Below are 15,384 nucleotides of genomic sequence, written 5' to 3' on the forward strand. Positions count from 1 at the left end.
CGGAAACGCCGTTTACCTTCCCGCTGGAGCGGTACCTATTTATCTACTTGCACTTTGACGTGCTTTCCCTTTCCCTTTAGGCAACCTAAGGCCCGGGTGCGGCCCAATCACCTTCTAAATACGGTCTGGGAATCAGCGTGTTTTTTACATGAGTAGAATGTGTCCTTTTAATTAAAATGCATCTCTGGGTTATTTGTGGGGCATAGGAATTTCTTCATCCCCCCCAAAAAAAAATATATAGGCCAGCCCACCACATGGTGTGAGGGATGGTGGACCAGCCCACGGCTGAAAAAGGTTGCTGTCCTTTTTATTAACAGAATCTGAGGTGGAAAGTGGCAGAACATAGCCTGGTCTTGCTATGGATTCTGTTCAACCTGTGCAGCCTGAGGTCACTGGGAAGCTGTTTAGGGGATTGAGAACAACCACTTAATTCTTGGATCCTTGCCCTCCTTGGCGAGCAAAAATGGCAGGAGCTGGGCTTACTCAGAAGCAGCCAATGCGCTCTTAAGCAACTGCAAAGCTTTGGGAAGTTATTGCCTAGTGCCAAATGTACTATTGAGAAAGGTCTTGGAGCTTTGGGGTCCCTCCAGCTCCAGAAAGCCTTGAAGGAGGCTGATGAGTTAGACCATTCCTAATCTGGTTCCTGGTGGGGCTGGGTGCCTCAGATGGCTGCTGATAAATTGTGAAGCATCTGCAATGGAGAATCAAGGAGGCACACTCAGTGCAGGAGAGGCCAAACCAGGACAAACAGGAACAGAGTAGGAAGGGCAAAGAGTCTCTCATATACAGTCATACCTTGGCTGTTGAACACTCTGGAACTCAGAAATTTTGGCTCCTGAATGCCAGAAACCCAGAAGTTGTTGTTTCAGTTTGCAAATGTTCTTTTGGAACCCGAATGTCCGACGGGGTTTCTGGGGCTTCTGATTGGCTACAGGAGCTTCCTGCAGCCAATCAGAAGCCATGATTTGGTTTTCGAACGACTTCCAAGGTTCGACTGTATTGCATACCCTCCAACATTTCTCAGATGAAAAAGGGATTGTGGATGTTTGAAGCGATATTTACGGAGAATTTTCATCTGCATTATAGGTAGACACCCAGGGATGAGCAATTTCCGCTTCTCTCAGCTTCTCATTTTTCCAACCTTTAATTCAGTTCTCCACATCAGTTTGCCTTTTTTGTTTGTTTGTTCGAAGTTTTCGTGAAAATTCACCAGCATTTCAGCGTAAATTTCTCCTCATACACACATCTTTTTGCACAACAAATGATGCATTTTTGTACATTATATTTAGTAATATACGTGTTTTTGGTATGTATTATTGGGCTGGCCACCTGCATTGCAAAACTTGGAGAAATGTGAATTTCAAAGTTTGGCATACTGTTTCAGCAAATGCATACTAGTTCGGCTGGCCTTTAAATGAAAACCAAATTGAATTATTGCCACCATCCCTATTTCCACCACAATGGACGCTCGGGTTGCGAACAGGATCCGTGTGGGATGCACGTTTGCAACTTGCAGCATTCGCACCCCGCAGCGGCGCATCTGCGCATGAACAGATTGCGATTCGGCGCTTATGCGCATGTGCAAAGCGTGATTTAGCGCTTCTGTGCATGCGCGACCACCATAACCCGGAAGAAACCCGTTCCAGTACTTCCGGGTTTCGGCGGTCCGTAACCCAAATAAACGCAACTTGAAGCGTCTGTAACCCGAGGTATGACTATATATCCTAAAATTCACCAGCTGGGATATTTGAATCCTAGGATCATGCCTCAAATAACTCATATTTGAGTTAATGGTCGTCAGCCAATTCTGCCATGGCCTTGTGTTCTAGAGATTAAAATTGTTGACAACTCAAACCAAAGTGGAACATCGAGTTGACAGATTGGGTTATTTGTAAAAACAATGGATTAATTATGTTGCGTGTGGATATTTTAAAAGGAAGTTTAATGTGAACCTTAATTGTTAGAGAAAGGGAGCACCTGAGAATCCTGTCCTCTATTAATCCCCCGGTGAGTACAACACGTACAAAAAGCAAAACTGCTTCCCCTACAAAACTTCCAAACCCCCAATCTGTGCTCCAGCAAGGAGAAATAGGTGTTTGAACTCCTCCTTTAGAAAAGAGCTAAAAGTGCTCACTTTGTCTACAGTTTGACTGAGAAAATCAATGGGTAAATAAATAGTAGTTTTGTCAGGCTAGGCTTTCCAGGAGGATGTTGCCTGGAGTAGCAGTTTAGGAATGGCAGCAAAACCATGATGAGCCTAAACTGTTGACTAGCATGTGAATGTGCTGTGCCTGAGATGGAGCTAAACTGTCACAGGGAAAGCACAGCATAAGTTACGGGTGGTTTCCTTTCCCCCAAAATGTTGGGCAAAGTACAGTGGTACCTCGGATTACAGATGCTTCAGGTTACAGATGCTTCAGGTTACAGACTCCGCAAACCCAGAAATAGTTCCTCGGGTTAAGAACATTACCACAGGATGAGAACAGAAATTATGCAGCGGCAGCGGGAGGCCCCATTATATATATCCATTCCTGACATGGGTTGCCATACGTTTGGGTTTTCCCGGACATTTTAGCGAGTTCTGGAAATTTTCCTCAACACTATTTCCAGAGGCCAAATCCCAGATATGTCTGGAAAACCCCAGACATATGGCAACCCTACCAGGGATTGAACCTGTAGCTTTTGCTATGCAATCAAGTATACAATTACCACTGAGCTATGCTTTTCTGTGGGTATTACTCCCATGAAAGCGTGTTTGGGGGTGCAGCCTAAGTTGCTCCCTTTGAAACCACGATGTTTCAGGACAAAGAATTGGATGTCAAAGAATTCCAGCATCTTGGATGAACCATGATGGCACGAGCTTAGTTTACATGACTAAGGTGCACTCAACTCTGAAGATACAACTGAGTAACAAGGTTGAGAAACCTCAACTCCTGCAGCCCTGAGGGGGCTTCAACTGTGGGTCGTAATTGCTAAGAGCCAGTCATGTGCCCAATTTCAGAATCTCAAATCAATTACACATCTGCTTTTATTTGCAAGTAAATCTTCCACGGCATGCTGACATTTCACTGAACAGTGAAGCCTGCGAAGCCAAAATTCAGTGGTTTACAACGCATCCTCGACCTCCTGCTCCAAGGCTGGGTTCCAATCTTGGGTCAATCAAAATCCTCTAGGAGGGGGGAAGAAGAGTCCATCTGCATCGGTTTTGGCTTCCCGCAAATGAAATCATCGAGTCGATCAGTATCGGAGAAATATAAGCTTCCTCTTGGAATCGTATCTGACATTTACAAGGACATCATATTCAGCCGGGGAAGCTAAATCTGCTTGCTTCTTAAGCGGGAATCGGCATTTTCTGATCTGCACTGACCTAGAAATAGCAGACTCCAAATATTTCTTCAGCATGAAAACACTGCCTCTGCTTTGGCAGGAAATGTTAAAACGCCCCATGTCAACGATGATGGCAAGCCAACGTAATTGGAAACTGCCGCTCTAAGCTTGGTTTGAGCTGGAGGCGTCACGAAGCTCAGGAACCAAAATTAATTGACCTTTAGCATAAGGTAGAATTTATGCAGACCCTCATCTCCAACCAAGCAGGGCTTAGCAAACCCAAAATGACCGGAGAAGCAGCTCTCTCTGGAGACATTTGTGACAATAATGGCTAGGACTTAGTGTAATGTTTTGCGTGTCGAGGTCCCCAAGCCACCCCAAATAACTCACACTTCACACAGAATTTTTGTTTAAGGTTTTTGGCCACAACTTTATTAAAATACAAAAATGTGAGTGGTTGCTTAGGCGTTGGTTGCGATTATCTGACCCTGGTGGGGACAGACTGACATTTCACATGCCCACAAAAGTCAGAAAAGGGGAATACATTTTGGGGGTAGCGACGGAGCAGGGAACCTGCCCTTAGCCCTCCCCAAATGCAACCAGGGGCTCTTGCGTGGCCCTAGACCCTTGACAGGATTCAGACAAAAGCAATGGTGAGCCCCTGTATTCCTTTAACGGAATCCCTTGCAGCAGCAGCATTAGAGGGGCAGGCACAGCCAATCCATGCCCCTCAACCAACCAAACCAAAAACCAATGCCTAACCGCAACCTTACAAATTGTGACGATTTGCTATGCAGTAGGCAAAAACCAAATGGCCCCAGCCAATGAGCCAAATGGACAAAAGAGCAGACGATCCCATGACAGGCATAGCAAGGTCAATGCGAACAACCCTAATTCTAGGGGGGGGGGGGGCGGGCAATCCGATGCACGGGGCGAAAAGAGCAAGCTCTACGTTTCTGGCTGTCAATCACAAAATGGCAACATTAACTTCATCCCGACAACAAGGGAAGCCCAATCACAACAGTGGCCAATGATTAATTAGCCCGTCCCACAATTTTGGTGTGTCTTGTCAGCCCCCAACACAACACGTGTTCTCCATGAAGGAGAACACGCTATGTAATATGCTACATGGTGTGATGTTATCTGCCAGATAACAAAACGGTTACTGGCAAAAATGCTGTATTTTTAAAGATGTAGTTGATTACAGGGAAGATGTCAAAATTAACAGCTTTCTCTCCTTGTTTCCTATTCAGCCTTGTTCAAAATGGTTCAGCCTCCTCCATCTTCGTTTTAACCTTAAAATCCAAATGATCTTGCTTAAAATTGCAAAATCCCATCATTTAATCTGTTAACCTTTTGAGTATGGCAATAGAAATGTTTTAGCTTCAAGACATACTCTTAAGCTCCAAAATCATTTGACTGTGTCCTAAGATCTGTTGCCGATATCCCGACCAATAGTGAAAGTAGCCAACCACAATTCCAACAATTAGAGTTGTTCCTATTATAAATTATGGAGAGCTTTGCAGGGCATATATATCAGGTTGCTCACATTTTTTAATGTATTATCTATTAGGATGAGTGATGCCATATATTTCTTAATATGTAACTAAATATATTTCAGTTTTCCCTCAGGACTTATTTCTATAAGCCATCTTTGGGTATACAGTGGTACCTCGCAAGACGAATGCCTCGCAAGACAAAAAACTCGCTAGACGAAAGGTTTTTCCGTTTTCGATTTGCCTCGCAAGACGAATTTCCCCTATGGGCTTGCTTCGCAAGACGAAAACGTCTCGCGACGTCTAAAAACAAAGACATGTTTTGTTTATAAAGTTAATTTATTTTCCCTTCAGTTTTTGAACTGCTCTTTACAGTATGTGTGACTTTAAAGAGCAGTTAATAAACTGTTGTTGTACCAAATTTGGCTTTGTTTAGACTTTTTTTGACCATAGGAACGCATTAATTGATTTTCAATGCATTCCTATGGGATTTCGTGCTTCGCAAGACGAAAAATTCGCTAGACGACAAAAATTGCGGAACGAATTAATTTCGTCTGTAACTGGCTGGGTTGGCTCCCTCTTCTTTAAATTGTATAATTAAATAAACTTTGGAACTGGGTGTTTTTTTGGTGGTGGTGGGGGTGTTTCTCCAAAATTATTTTTACCAAATCATTTAATGGTCTCTATGCATTGCCAGTCACTCAACCAATCAGTCAAAAATAATGTATTGAAAGTACTAAGATAATATTATTCTCAAGACTCCCAAACTTTCCCTTATTTGTGATAAGGATACAACATAATTGTTCTTTAGGCAGTATGTCAATTTACTCAGCCCTGCCTATTGCTAATTAGAACTACTAATACATCCATTTTTATTGACTTGCGGATGAAATAAAACACGTGTTTAAATTAGAAAACATTTTCTGCATTATTTTTGCTTTTATTCTGGGTTTCTTTTCATTAGATACAAAATCATTTAAAATATGTTGCGAAAATTAATATTTTTGTCTCTGTTAATACTATAGGAATATATTGTAGTAAAAATATATTTTTTGGAGGACATTCATTGTACTATGGATCTTCATGCTGGGGGGTGGGGGCGGAATCAAAGAAACTCCCATCTTTCTGGTTCACTTTTCATTTGTTTTCCTCCAGCAAATTATAATTATAATGGAATATTTTGTCATCATTAAAAAAAAAGGGTTCCTTATTATTTTACTGTTTTCCTATTAAACCTAGAATTTAGGTTTCTAACTTCAGGTATATGGAATGCCATTAACTATGTTTTAACTTGTTGTTGTTTAGTCGTTTAGTCATGTCCGACTCTTCGTGACCCCCATGGACCAGAGCACGCCAGGCACTCCTGTCTTCCACTGCCTCCCACAGTTTGGTCAAACTCATGCTGGTAGCTTCGAGAACACTGTCCAACCATCTCATCCTCTGTCATCCCCTTCTCCTTGTGGCCTCCATCTTTCCCAACATCAGGGTCTTTTCCAGGGAGTCTTCTCTTCTCATGATGTGGCCAAAGTGTTGGAGCCTCAGCTTCAGGATCTGTCCTTCCAGTGAGCACTCAGGGGCTGATTTCCTTCAGAATGGATAGGTTTGATCTTCTTGCAGTCCATGGGACTCTCAAGAGTCTCCTCCAGCACCATAATTCAAAAGCATCAATTCTTTGGCGATCAGCCTTCTTGATGGTCCAGCTCTCACTTCCATACATCACTACTGGGAAAACCATAGCTTTTACTATACGGACCTTTGTTGGCAAGGTGATGTCTCTGCTTTTTAAGATGCCATCGCCTTTCTCCCAAGAAGCAGGCGTCTTTTAATTTTGTGACTGCTGTCACCATCTGCAGTGAGCCCAAGAAAGTAAAATCTCTCACTGCCTCCATTTCTTCCCCTTCTATTTGCCAGGAGGGGATGGGATGTTTTAACTACATTTACTTTACAGTATTTACTGAATCTTTAGAAAATGAATGAACCCAAATAAGAAATGATCTGACTGTGAAGTTGTCAAAACCACATGGCCTGTATGTAACTTGAATTATTACTTTCCTTATTTCTGCCCTTTTGTTATCAAGATCCTGCATTTTATCTAGAAGAGGACACAATGCAAGTGAGCTGCACATAATCCATTTATCCATTTGTGGTCAAGCAGATCTATTGGCTTGGAACCGCTCTCCCCAGATGTTTGTTCCATTTGATGACAAACAGAAAGGCAGAAGAGCATCCCTCCATCCGATTTACGTTCCAGGCTGCTTGGGGTCATTGGTGGTAAAGTTCCCTGAACAATTTTTATCGTTCTAGGGAATCATTTCCTGGAGATAATGATTACCATCAATTTCTGCCTCGGCAGCATCCTTCCTCAGTGCCTCACATCTGAATGGGTGCCTTAAGCACCCACCTTAGCAGCGTTATCCTTTTACGATACAATAATCTTTATTGTCATTGTCTCATACAGAACAACGAAATTGAAAATCTACCTCAGACATTCAGAAACCAACAAGCCTGCTATCCCAGCTATCCCAGCCTGGTTAGCCCCCTAAAGCTCTGATACCCCGTAATTAAATACAATATACCGTATTTTTCGCCCCATAGGGTGCACCGGCCTATAGGGCGCACCTAGTTTTTTTTGGGGGGGGGAATAAAGAAAGAAAAATATTTTTCCCCAGGTGTGGGGCTGGGGCGGGGGAAGCCCGAGCTTCCCCTGACCCCAGCCCCCAGAACAGGCTGCTCTCCGCAAGCCGTGGGAGGGCTCCCGTGGCTTGCGCAGAGCTACCCGAAGCCCGGGCGCGATTGCTCAGCGCGCCTGGGCTTCGGGATAGAGGTAGCTCTGCACAAGCCATGGGAGCCCGGCGGGAACTCCCGCGGGCTCCCAAGGCTTGCGGATAGCTTCCTGAAGCCTGGAGAGCAAGAGGGGTCGGCGCGCACCGACCCCTCTCGCTCTCCAGGCTTCAGCGAAAGCCTGCATTCACTCCATAGGACGCACACACATTTCCCCTTCATTTTTGGAGGGGGGAAAGTGTGTCATATAGGGCGAAAAATACGGTACTCCCATAAAGACTACCTTACACTGCGTTTAAAACCAAAATCGCATTTGAATAGAAACTGTTTCTCAGGTGGCTAGTCCTAGTCTTCATAACCCTGTACCTTCTTCCAGAAGGCAAAAGCTGAAAGAGGTCATTTCCGGGGTGCGCACTATCCTAGATTTGATCCAAGGTAGGGAGAGTGCACCCAGTGGCGTAGCGTGGGGGGGTGCCAGGGGTGCCGGCCGCACCGGGCGCAACATGGGCGGGGGGCGCACTCGCACTAGCAGCTCTCTGCCCCTACTAAAATCCACGGGTTAGGGAGCCCGCGCTCGCTCGGCTTGGCGAGGAGGTCGCGGAAGGGGGAGAGTGAAGCCTTCTGCCGCGGGCAAAAAAAGGAGAGGAAGCCGGGCGGGTGGGAGGGCGGGCGGGCTGGCTGGCGGGGGTCTGGCTGCACCTGCTGCTGCCGTTGCCGCTGCTGCTTGGCTTTGACAGCTTGGCGAAGCGGAGGGAGAGGAGCTTTATGGTAATTGCGGCTCTCTCTCCACTGGCCACCTGGGTAGTGAGCCGAGCTGAGCAGGGAGTCTGCGTGGGGCGGGAAGAGACTTTCCCCCCTTTTTTCCACCTCGCCTGGTCAAAAAGGAGAGCGGAGTCTCCTCAGGGCGCCCTCAGGCAGGGCAGGGCAAGGCAAGCAGAGCGAGGAGGAGAGAGAGGGGAAGGGGGGGAGCAGCCAGGAAACGCCGCGGTGTGGAGGGGGAATCAATTAAGGAGAGAAACGAAAAGCCTTGGAGAAAGGGAAAAAAGGAAAGAAAAGAGGCAGCTCCGGGAGAGCGCGGGGGGAAGAGAAGCCTCGCTGCTGCTGCTTGGGAGAGTAAATTACTGTACTTGCTTTGCCCTGGGTTAGGGGGCGCAAATTACTTGCCTTGCCCCGGGTTAGGGGGCGCAAATTACTTGCCTTGCCCCGGGTGCTGATAACCCACGCTACGCCGCTGAGTGCACCCAATTATTCTCTCCGCAGTCTGGACAACATTGGATAACATTGGTTTTCCCCTGACCGTGCAGCTCCCAAACCACACACACAGACCGTAAGTTAATACACTCTCAACAGGACAATGGTAAAATGCCATCAACCGGTCCTTTGAGAGATTATTTTTCCGGAGGATTTTAAAAGTAGAAGTTAACTCATGCTTCAGATTATTTGCAAAGAAACATTGGCATAGGGGTGTATGGGGTGCTTCAGAGCTGGAGCACACCTTGGTAATATGGCATCCAAAATTTGATGCCCCCCACAGCACTCCCTGCCTTCCCAAAGGCAGTTAATCAAAGTGCCAGGCTTTGAGAAGGAGGTGGGAAGGGGCTCTGGTAGGGTCCTAGAGCTCTCCATCCTTCTCCTCAAAGTTGGACAAGCATTAACTAGACTTTGGGAAGGAGACAGGAAGGCGCCCCTTTGGCTCGCTGGCCAGTGCAATGGAACCGGTCGCGCTGCCCTAAATTCACCTCTGTTCCGAGGGTTTCTGGGATTGTCCAAGATTATGAGGGATCTGTATGATAATTATAATATTATAATAATTTATTATTTATACCCTACCCATCTGGCTGGGTTTCCCCAGTCACTCTGGGCGACTCCCAACAGAATTAAATGCACAATAAAACACCAAACATTAAAAACTTTCCCAAACAGGGCTGCTTTCAGGTGTCATCTAAAAGTCAGATAGTTGCTTATTTCTTTGACATCTGGTGGGAGGGCATTCCAAAGGATGGGCGCCACTACCGAGAGGCCCTTGCCTGGTTCTCTGTAACCTCACTTCTGGCAGGGAGGGAACCGCCAGAAGGCCCTCAGAGCTGGACCTCAGTGTCCAGGCTGAACGATGGGGGTGGAGACGCTCCTTCAGGTATGAGGTGTCCTGAATTGCAGCCTCCCCCAGGAAGTGTTTTGGACACACAGAAAATGCCCCGGATAAATGTCTGCTAAAAGTGAAACCTCATGACTCTAGACCTATTAATTTTTTTTAATGCCATTTGGGAAGGGGATTGAGTAGAGAGTGGAGAGACATTTGATTTTGTTTGCATTTTAATGAGAAACTACCTACCTAAAGGGCACAGGTGGCCCTTTGAAACTTACACTTTTGAAAATTTTGTGGTGGACTTCTACGAACAAGCTATGTTTAGAAAAATGCACATATTAGGGGAGAATGAGTATAAAAATGAATATATTGGTGGAAATAACATACCTTTATGGATTAATATTGGGGAAATTGCTTGCAAACAGGTGCCCATTAGTCAAAACTGCATACATGCATGCTTATTAGGAGAAATTGGGACTAACACACTGATAATTTTTTTTTTAATTTAACAATTTAATTTAACAATTTAAGAAAATTGTTGCAGAAATGTGGAGAACTGAATTTAAGATTGGAAAGGTGAGAAATGGAAAGAACTGTCCAATCTGCTCATCCCTAGGGATGGGGTGCAGCAAATAAGGTGCCCCCTGGGAGGAGAGGGAGCTCTGCTGTGACTCATAGCTCCGAAGGAAAAAGATTTACCCCGACACTCCAATCTCAGTGCTTCCTGGATCGAGAGTCATCTAGAATAGATGACATCATTGTCTGTCTGGAGTGTGGTTCTTTGTTACAGGAGGGTCCAATTAAAAATGGCCATTAACACAGAATCAGTATGTTGATCTTTACATTCAGTATTAGGAAGTCAGGATATTTATTTATTCCTACCACCCTAGACATTCTTACAATAAGAGCTGGTGCCGGGGTCAAAGATAGTTCATAATGGGAGACGCCACCAAATTTCACCAGCTGTAGCAAAGCCATGATCTAGTCGAACAAACAATGTGAAAAGTCCAGATCGGTACTCGTCGTCACACCACAGAGTGCTTTATTAACTATTGTAACATTATTATTTGTGTCTGCGTGCAGATGCACACATCATTTTCACACAAGCACACACACAGAGTACTGTCTTTGATTTTTACCTTTTGCCTCACTGCCTTTGACTGGCCAACGGTGCTGCTGTGTAAGCAATACACAATACACATTTCGTCATTTATCGTCAGCATCACACAGTCATGCTGCCCGCAACCATGCTGTGCGCCAGGTAGGGACGCAGGTGGCGCTGTGGTCTCAACCACAGAGCCTTTGGGACTTGCTGCTCAGAAGGCTGGCGGTTCGAATCCCAGTGATGGGGTGAGCTCCTGTTGCTCTGCCCCAGCTCCTGCCAACCTAGCAGTTTGAAAGCACGCCAGTGCAAGTAGATAAATAGGTACCATTGTGGCGGGAAGGTAAACAGCATTTCCGTGCACTCTGGTTTCCCTCACGGTGTCCCGTTGCACCAGAAGCAGTTTAGGCATGCTGGCCACTTGACCCAGAAGGCTGTCTGTGGACAAACGCCGGCTCTCTCAGCCTGAAAGTGAGATGTGTGCCGCAATCCTATAGTCGCCTTTGACTGGACTTAATCATCCAGAGGTCCTTCACCTTTTTTTCTTTTACCTGTGCACCAGGTGCAGAAGGGGCAGTGGTGGCAAGACATGTTGGCCAGTTGCGTTCTCCCCCTACCGAGCTCAAACACAGCTTCACTGTCGCAGGCAGGAGGAGTGATGCTGCCGCAGATTTTGCTCACTCTGAGACAAGCATCAAGTGGTGGAGCATGGGCTGGGAGGACAACTTTGAAGTGGTGTCGGGCACCCCAGCAGCAGCAACCTCACCATGCACCTGTGTGGATGACACCACTCCATTTCGTTTGGGGAAGAGGCAGAGGATTCAGGCAGGAAGAGTAAGATGCGCACAGGGCAGAGCAAAAGCGAGAACTCCTCCTCTCATACTCAGGGTTCCTCCTCACCCCTCCAAAAAGCAGAAGCAGTTGAGACAGGAAACTATTTTTATAGATTTGTGGGGGAGCACCCCCCGCCAAACCCTGGAAATCAATAAAATGTAGGATTTTGATTAACTGGGATGAAAGTGCAAACTTCAGAGCTGTCTCAGGCAAGGAATCGCTGGGTGGCTTATGCAAACCAGCCTGGCTGGCTTAGGAAAGAGCAACTGTTGATGTGACAAAAGAGGTTGATGGGCCATCTGAGAGGAATCCTGTGGCCTGCAGAGACAGATGTTGCCATGGTGTTTGTTTGAAGTGACAGGAAAAGAGAGGTTTTAGCAAGGTATTCAGGGAAGAAGAAGGAAGGAAGGAAGGAAGGAAGGAAGGAAGGAAGGAAGGAAGGAAGGAAGGAAGGAAGGAAGGAAGGAAGGAAGGAAGGCTGGGATCCATCTTGGGCAGGCTGGCTGAAGTCTGGCTGGGAGAGATGCCTTGGACTCCATGGCTGCACTGCTATGGGGGACAAGCCCCTCTTGAAATAACCATGCCATAAGATCTGGACTCCCTCCATGCAGACTGAAGGTGTAAATAGGTGAAGAAACCATATTTCTTAAAGCTATGGCAGTCTTCGCAGTGTCTCAATTCTCCAAAGGAACACAGGCTTCATGTGAGTGCTTTGACCCCCATGGGCTCTTGCAGAGAGGGGGGGGAGGCACCCCACTTTTTTAAGATGAAGAAGAAGTTAGAATAAGGGAAGTATGGGTCCATGAGATGGAACTCCCATGCCTGGTTAGTCCTCAAATCGAAACTCCATTTTGCTTTATAACTTAATTCCGGGTCAGCGAAACAAAAGAGAAAGCCGGTTTTTTAAGCGTGCATCGCCATTTAAAAGTGGAATTTGGGAGGGTGCACGCACAAATTTGAGAGAAAAGGATGAGCGCCTCATGCTACCAGTGCAAAAATTGCATAAAGCAGTGCTCCCGAGTTAGTTCAAGACTTGTATAAAACAGCTAATTCAAAGCAAAACAAAACTGTACATTGCCCGTGAATTGTAAACTCATGTAGTCAAAATAACTGCGTCGCTGCTTCCAAAATGTGTTTCGTATTAGAGGTCTCTCCTGACCCCCAGAGGGACGGCGGTGAATTTTTCTTATACATATGCAGCAAACACAGACCGTGCTCATTTGGCTCATTAGAAAAAAAGAAAAACTGGCCGTGTCAGCAGTAAGAGCAGTTATGAACATTCCCCTTATTTATTACTCCCCACGTGTTGCCAGATTCATTGGGGCTGAGGAATAAGATACTTTATTGTTGTTGAAAGACAAAAATAGACAGATCTGGCGAAGGCTCTGTAATAACATCAATTTCAGACCCTCATCAGAGCAAGGCCAATAAGAGTCCTTTCCCACAACTATGGGGCTGGAAACCAAAAGTAAGATGGCCTGAACTTTTGCTCCACTCAGAGCGTCAGGCTATTATTCCCATTGCGCAACATTGTGGGTTGCTGGCTTCTTACTCATATTGCCGAAATTTGTCAATTACTTTATTTGCTAAAAGGAAAATATGTCCTCTTGCAACAGATAAGTTATGCCTCCTTCTGCCCCACGCTGAAATGTTTTGAGAGTCAACATAGCATTTTGGTTCTTGCTAAATGGCTTTCCGTATTAGTTAGCATCGGTCAAGGACTCAGGGTCACTTTGTCCCAGCTGACAAGTGCTGATAAAAACAAAGAGTTATGCTCAGAAATCTGCGTGGTCCTCATGGCTTCCTCAAATAAGGAAGTGACCGGTTCTTCCTCTCTTTTTATGAGAAGACGCTCTGCCTGGAGCAGTGTTAAGGGTTTTTTTTAATGTATTAGCAAAACATACAAATAAATCATTGAATGTTTTTCCTATGTAATACAGTGGTACCTCGGGTTAAGTACTTAATTAGTTCCAGAGGTCCGTATTTAACCTGAAACTGTTCTTAATCTGAAGCACCACTTTAGCTAATGGGGCCTCCTGCTGCTGCCACGCCACTGGAGCACGATTTCTGAAGCAAAGTTCTTTACCTGAAGCACGATTTCTGGGTTAGCGGAGTCTGTAACCTGAAGCGTATGTAACCCGAGGTACCACTGTACTCATTTTAAAAACAAAATACCCAGGTAGACTGTGATGGGATAATGAGCTGCTTGTGCGTAAAAGCTTAATCCCTCTGGGGTTTGGCTGGTCAACCAAACCCAGGCACTAACGGAGCCCCCAAAGCATGGCTCCGTCAGTCGCTGGTAGAATTCGACAGTGGGCGTCTACGGAATTTACTCCAACATAAAAGCTGTTTGACGGACATGCGCCTTCGTGACTCTCTGCGTGACAGTTTCCGGCGAGGGGTGGGAGTTGCTAACGGGGGTCTTGATACCTCTGCACTATTCTCACTAGAAGTATCCCAGAGCCTTCCCTCCGATTCCCCTTCCGCTGGAACTCCTGCGCTCCCCCTGCTGGTTCCTGCTTCTGCTGTAGAGTCTCTCCTATTCTCCTGGAGCCTTTCCCCCATCTCTCTCTCCGATGGCAGTTCCCTGACATCCACCTCCCCCCCAGGGCCCCCTTCACCCCCCGCCTCCTCTCCCACTGGCGGTGAGGGCAGAAAGCCCCTGAAGGAACTCTCCTCGTCGTCCGAGGATTCAAACACTTCTAGCCATGGCGTACCGTCTCTCTCCCCGTCTTCCTCTTCTTCGTCGGAGTCGGCTTCCTCACCCACCCCTGACTCTGGGAACCCTTCAAACTCTCCTTCCTCATCGGTGGTCCCAAAGTGTTCCCTTCTAAATCGTGCCACGGGTTGCGGTTTTTTTGGGAAACGCCGATGAAATGTTTCTATTAAAACCTCGTCGTTGACTACCTCCGCGGGTACCCAAGTGTTTTCCGACTCTGCTTCCCCCTCCCATTCTACCAGATATTCCACCTGATTCCCTTTCCACCTGGAATCAATGATTCCTGCCACGTTCATGTCGCGTTCTCTCTCTTCTATCACGGGCGTTTGGGTGACCTCTCTCTCACGCTCCCCCCACTCACGTCCCTCTCGGTACGGCGACAGTAATGACCTGTGAAATACTGGGTGCAATTTCATGTGACTGGGCAGTCTGAGTTCGAATGCTACTGGGTTGACCTGCTGTATGACCTCAAAGGGTCCCAATCTTTTGGGTCTCAGTTTCTTACACCCTCCCTTGAACGGTAGTCCCTGGGTGGATAGCCACACCCGGTCTCCCACCCTTATAGTTTCACCTTCCCTCCTGTTTCTGTCTGCTTGTTTTTTATATTCTTCCTTGGCTCTCTCTAAGTTAAGTTGAAGCTGACGGTGGATCGCTTCCATCTCTTCAACAAAATGTTCCGCCGCCGGCACGCTCCACCTCTCCCCTCCTTCTCCTGGAAATGCCCTGGGATGACACCCATAATTTGCCAGAAAGGGACTCATCCCTGTGGACACGTTCTCCGCGTTGTTGTAGGCAAATTCTGCCAGAGGTAACTTATCTACCCAATCATTTTCTCGGTCCTTTACATAACACCTCAGGTATTGTTGTAAAATCCCATTTGCCCTTTCCGCTTGCCCATTTGTTTCTGGGTGCCGGGCAGTGGAGAAATTGATTTCCACGTGCAGTAAGCTCATAAGCTTCCTCCAGAACCTGGAAGTAAACTGTTTCCCTCAGTCACTGACCACCCTCAAGGGGGCGCCATGCAACCTGAAAATATGCT

The 15,384-nt window shown here is 46.4% G+C and overlaps 1 long non-coding RNA gene across 1 annotated transcript in view; it reads left to right on the forward strand.

The window, feature by feature from the left end:
- LOC309370296 overlaps nucleotides 1-10,973 on the forward strand; it is a 232,310-nt gene extending 221,337 nt beyond the window's left edge. The window contains exon 3 of the long non-coding RNA XR_014168495.1: nucleotides 10,952-10,973. This is a non-coding gene — a long non-coding RNA (uncharacterized lncRNA). The remainder of the gene's footprint in view (nucleotides 1-10,951) is intronic.
- Nucleotides 10,974-15,384: the final 4,411 nt, after the last annotated feature.

The sequence above is a fragment of the Podarcis melisellensis genome (genome assembly GCF_964234715.1).
Source record: "Podarcis melisellensis genome assembly, chromosome: 5".
NCBI lineage: Eukaryota > Metazoa > Chordata > Lepidosauria > Squamata > Lacertidae > Podarcis > Podarcis melisellensis.